Below are 6,559 nucleotides of genomic sequence, written 5' to 3'. Positions count from 1 at the left end.
TGTATGTGTGGCAGTACAGAGGATAGGGCTATGGTGGTTGGGGTTAAGGGGTTAAGGGGATTCTTCACTTCCTTCACTTCCTTCACTACAGAGACAATTGTCTGTGTTGCCTGTCCTCCAGTGACGCCAATAAGAGGGGTCAAACTGTGCTTATTGCTTATTGCACTTGTATTTATCTGCAAAGATGGTGGCCCACTCCTTGCACATATCCTTAGATGGAGATATATGTCTGCAGTGCAATGGCGGTTGAGGAGTGGAGAGCTCTGAAATATTTATACACAGGAATTATGTTCCAGCATTTTAGGCTCAGCCACTGCATTATACATTATGGGGACAGTATTTTTGGGTCAATTGTCCCGCCTTGCGCGCAACATCTTGAGGCTGAGGAGTCCTAAGGTGTGTGTGTATGTGTGTGTGTGTGTGTGTGTATGTGTGTGTATGTGTGTGTGTGTGTGTGTGTGTGTGTGTGTGTGTGTGTGAGAGAGAGTGTGAGTGTGCATTCAAACACAAGCATGGTAATGGTTAATATGACTTTTGAGAGGGATAACAGGTTTTGAGAGGTATTGAAGTTCATGTTATTGCTGTTGAGAGCTTTGTACATCTATATGTTTCTATGGTGTTTGACATAATTACAGTAAAGTAGACCTAATCGTTAATAAATATACACTAAGAAATATTGCACTAAGGTGCTAACAAAAAAAAAGAAAGAAAAAGTGTACTTCCATCTGATGATGGATGATATATGGCCTATACCTGGTCTTCGATGGTGTCTCCCCACCATTTCAGGCCTAATGTGCTAGCACCTCAAAATAACCTGCTGTGTTATCTCTGCTCCTGGGCTAAATTTGACTGATATCCCACAGAGCCGCAGTTACCTCTCCCTGTCTGCCTCCCTCTCTGTGCTCCCTCGTTACTCTCCTCACTTGCAGGTTCTTGCTGTCTCTCTCTTTCCTACTCCATGTTCTTTTTGTTCTTTTTTTTATGCCATTCAGTGATATTATTCACCCTCAGAATCAGTATCATTGCCCACTCATCCTTTCTCTCCCATCTGCTGTTAACTTCCTCCTATAGTCACCCCCACAGTTAGAGCGAAGATGGTATATTCCAGACACTCTCTCTCCTTATATGGACAAAATGCACCAAGAGTGGTAGGAAGAGGGGGCCCTACCAGTTCAGACAGACATGCAGGGGTATGCTGACCAGTTAGAGGCAGAGATAAAGGAGAAAAGGAGGGGATATGGAGGAAATTAGATTGACAGAGATATAGAATGTGAAGGAGATGGTAACTGAGGGAAAGACAGAGGGGTGGACTTCGAAGGAGACCGAGAAGGAGACAAAGACAGATAAGATTAGATCATTCTGAGGGGAGAGTGCCTGACATGCCAACACCATGACGAAAGAGCCAGGAGAGAGAGAGGTCACAAGAGAGGCAGAGGACACCAGTGGTGTGGTCCAGGGTATACGCAGGTATACGGAGTATACCCACTTATTTTTCAGTAAACGTTGCGTATACCCACTTCTCAAAACAGGGCGTGTATCCTGTGCTGTATGGGTTTCTTAAAAAAAAAAAACAGTATACCCACTTCTCCCGGGACCACTACACCACTGGAGGACACAGATGCTGGAGCTAGTTCAAAGGATAGGAAGTCAATATTAGCTGAGCCTCCAGATGACATGGGAATAAAGTGAAGATGTAAATGATGCAGCGTGGTCTTTCTCTCTGCAACCCACACATTCACACATACAGCCCTAGACACTCTTCCTGTAACACGTGTGTGTGTGTGTGTGTGTGTGTGCGTGTGTGTGTGTGTGTGCATGTTCGTGGTCGTGTGCGTGTGTGAGTGCGCATGTGTATGTAAATACTGGGTATAAGGACATCCTCAGCCTCAAGCAGTGAAAGTGCTGAATAAGCCAAATGCCCAGTAAAGTGCCAGCTAAAATCAGCCTGCAGCCGGCTGTTAGTAATACACATACATTTGTTCTATTCATCAAGACCATCCAAGTGTTACATGCCATAAGTATCCTTCTGCATGGCCTGTGTATGTATGTACAGTACAGTATGGATCTTTTTTGGGGCTTTTTATGCCTTTAATTGTACAGGACAGTTGTGACAGGAAGTGAGGCGGAGAAGAGGTGGGGAGAGGACAGGGAAATTACATCAGGCAAGACTTGAACCTGTGTCCCTGCGTGCAATGAAGCCCGTAGATGGGGGGCTTATAGGCTTGCGCCAATACAGTATGGATCTTAACACATGTCCAGCATATGCTGTAATGTGATTATGTCACAGATGTGGTGGGCTAGGTGATGCCACAGTGTGTGTTTAGCCAGTGGGGGCTCTGTGTCTGTAATGAGTACATTCATGTTCACACACAAGACTGAAAGACACACACACTCTGAAATCCACCTCTGCATTTAACCCATCTAGGGAAGTGACACACACACAGTGAAGTGCAGTTACACACTAACCCGGAGCAGTGAGCCTGGAACACAGGCAGACATTTAAACATGTGCACATTAACACACAAGACTGGAACACAGGCAGACATTTAAACATTCACACACAAGACTGGAACAGAGGCAGACATTTAAACATGTGCACATTCACACACACGACTGGAACACAGACAGACATTTAAACATGTGCACATTCACACACAAGACTGGAACACAGGCAGACATTTAAACATGTGCACATTCACACACAAGACTGGAACAGAGGCAGACATTTACACATGTGCACATTCACAGTCACACAAGACTGGAACACACACAGACATTTAAACATGTGCACATTCACACACAAGACTGGAACACAGGCAGAAATTTAAACATGTGCATATTCACACATCCCTTCTCACATAAATGAGATCCCAACAGACAATACAAACTTCAACTGTAACTGTCATCACAAACTAGTGTTCAAACCCTAGTATCCTAGTGCAAATCCCAGAGAAAGAGTATACACTTGGACTGATAAACAGTGGTTTAAGTTTGTAACATAGCATTTTACATATACAGTACTGTGCAAAAGTTTTAGGCAGGTGTGAAAAAATGCAGTAAACTAAGAATGCTTTCAAAAATGGAAGTGTTAACAGTTTATTTTCATCAATTCTTCATAAATTAACAAAATGCAGTGAAGGAACAGAAGAAAATTCTAAATGAAATCAATATTTGGTGTGACCACCCTTTGCCTTCAAAATAGCATAAATTCTTCCAGATACACTTGCGCACAGTTTTTGAAGGAACTCGGCTGGTAAATTGTTCCAAACATCTTGGAGAACAAACCACAGATCTTCTGTGGATGTAGGCTTCCTAAAATTCTTCTGCCTCTTCATGTAAACCCAGACAGACTCGATGATGTAGAGATCAGGGCTCTGTGGGGGTCATACCATCACTTGCAGGACTTTCTGTTCTTCTTTAAGCTGAAGATAGTTGTTAATGACATTGGCTGTATGTTTGGGGTTATGTTCCTGCTGCAGAATACATTTGGTGCCAATCATACGCCTCCCTGATGGTATTGCATGATGGATTAGTATCTGCCTGTATTTCTCAGCATTGAGGACACCATTCATCCTGACCAAATCTCCAACTCCACTTGCAGAAATGCAGCCCCAAACTGGAAAGGAACCTGTACCACGCTTCACTGTTGCATGCAGACTCTCATTATTGTACCTCTCTCAAGCCCTTCGGCGAACAAACTGCCTTCTTCTACAGCCAAATATTCCTAATTTTGACTCATCAGTCCAGAGCACCTTCTGCCATGTTTCTGCACCCCAGTTTCTATGTTTTCGTGCTTAGTTCAGTCACTTGGCCTTGTTTCCTTGTCTGGGTAGAGCTTTTTGGCTGCAACTCTTCCATGAAGACCACTTCTGGCCAGACTTCCCCGGACAGTAAATGTCTGTACCTGGGTACCACTGGTTTCTGCCAGTTCTGAGCTGATGCCACTGCTTGAAATCTTCCGATTTCGAAGGTAAATAAGCTTGATGTGTTTTTCATCAGCTGCATTAAGTTTCCTTGGCTGACCACTGCGTGTACGATCCTCAACGTCTTCTTCAAAAGAGCTTGAACTGCACATTTTGAAACCCCTGTCTGCTTTGAAATCTTTGTCTGGGAGAGACCCTGCTGATGCAGTATAACTACGTTGTGTCTTGTTGCTGTGCTCAGTCTTACCATGTAAATGGATACAAAATAAACATTTATTGTTTACATTTTTCAAAGCATTCTTAGTTCATAGCATTTTTTCACACCTGCCTAAAACTTTTGCACAGTACTGTATGCAAATTGCATTTGGTATGATATTTTGCAGACAGTTTTGTCTAAATTGACTTACAAAATATATTTGAAAAACAACAACAAAAACTAGAGATGCATTTTTGAAAGATGCAAATATGTGGATGCTCACACTCTATGAACGAAAGGTTTGTCTCTCCCACTTCCTGTTGAAAAAGTAATACATGACACTTACAAGGCGCAGGGCAGCGATTCTTCAGCACCAATGACCCACTGACATTCTAGCACACATAGGCAGACAACACACTCTGCCATTACAATATGAATCAGTGAAAGTTCAAAATGAGTTGATCGTGTGTGCAATGCACCTTATTGACATGTAGGAAGAACTCAACCACTTTGTTCCTCTGAAGAGGAACAGTTTGCCTAGGTATTCCACTGGCCTTGTTTCGCTCTCACCGTATTTTCACAGATTTTGCGGAAAAACCCATTCATTTTTCCATGGGGAACTGTTCAGATGCGAACACTTAAAACTACGTTCACACTCTATTAACAGCATTCAAGAGGAGGCAAAGATGTCATCAGTGCCTTTATCAAGAGGTGAGAGAAGCTTTATTGGGCATTCTGATCCTTCAACCTGAAGGGGTTTATACTGTACATTTGGGAATATCAGAATCAATAGGTCAGAGCTTATAATATTTGACAATATTTAATAATCCATTGCATCATATATTAATTTGGTATTTGTTGCGTGTAATTAGACTAGCTAAAATGTAAGCATTTCTGGTTGAATATAGTGAGATGGCATGACCTGAGGGCAGGGGCGGACTGGCCATCGGGCATACCGGGGAAATCCCTGGTGGGCCAAAGGGTGTTGGGCCGGACCAATATATTCACGTCAATCTAAATAGACTGAAGGCAGAATATGTGCGGCGGTGGCGGTTAGTGATCCACCCTGAAAAGTTCACAGTTTCAAGTGTTTTAGCCAGAATATATATGCGTGCGCAGGGGGCCACTTTTTTCTGTTTTTTCTTTCAGTCTGCCCCTGCCTGAGGGAGATGTGAAGGTGTTCTCTTGGTCAGATTAAGGTGTGTTTGATGGTCTCTCTCCTTCATGAATACAGGCACCTGAGATAGTTGCGCACAGCTGGATCTTTCTAACCAATTTCCCAGTGTAGCAAATGGTGAGGAGACTTTCAGTCTCAGAAGTATTAATCTGATACATATTCATGAAGGGATGGGCCTATGGGGTGACACCCCTTATACTCAGAGGACATAAGATCTGAACAGCTACAATGGCTGATTAGAAGATTTTTAGGTGAAGCTTCTTGAGTGAAACCTCTGTCTCTCTCCCTTCATGAGCATTACTACATTAATGACAAGTCATATACTAATATTTATGTATACAGTACCAGTCAAAAGTTTGGACACACCTTTCATTTTCTTTTCTTTTCTTATTTTCTACATTGTAGATTAATACTGAAGACATTTAAACTTCGGAAGAACACATATGGAATGATGTACTAAACAAAAAAAGTTTTATCTACCATGTAGAAAATAATAAAAGTAAAGAAAAAACTTCTCCAAAAATGAGAAGGTGTGTCCAAACTTTTGACTGGTACTGTATATTCTTATTTATTTGTACTCTGCATAAATAATTATAGACTTTATCATAAATCATTATAAGCTTTATGAATACTTTATAACTCTTAATGAATTTGTTTATAATACTTTTGTAAATACTGGTTTTAAGGAAAATGTTACCCAATTCTGTTTATTTATTTGCATATCCAATTGGGTGAGTATGTTTGTGTAATTAACACTCCCTCTCCACTCCTGACAGATTATGTGTGAGGGGGATGTGCGCCGGCTGATTCCATTCATGAAGCAGCGAAACCAATCAGTTTAGGCCCAGGGCCCACAGGGAGCACGCAGGAGTACAGATCGAGGGGAATTGAACTAAGTACAGTAGGAGTGGGGGAGAGACTAACTAGCATGGCACTGTGAGGGGGATGGAATGTGTGTGTGTGTGTGTGTGTGAGTTTATCTTCAAAAAACATCTGCTTGGTTAAGCTCCCCCCTCCTAACAATTCCCTGGGCACAGAAAATCCCCTTCTCTGTCTTTTTTCTCTCTCTAATTTGCTCATTCACTTGCTGAACTGATGAGGCTCTCTCTTGTCCCAACCAGGAATTCCCGAACAAGACTTGCTACAAACTAAAAGTAGAGATCCATGGATTGGGATCATCGAAGTAATGGAGAAAGAACGGTTTAGAATAATAACCTTTCAGTAGTGGGATGGCACCAGCACCTAGGCAGTGGTGTAGTGGTC

The sequence above is a fragment of the Sprattus sprattus genome, assembly GCF_963457725.1.
Source record: "Sprattus sprattus genome assembly, chromosome: 20".
In the NCBI taxonomy this organism is placed as follows: domain Eukaryota; kingdom Metazoa; phylum Chordata; class Actinopteri; order Clupeiformes; family Clupeidae; genus Sprattus; species Sprattus sprattus.
The sequence above is the reverse complement of the archived record's forward strand: the minus strand, read 5'-3'. Positions refer to the sequence as shown.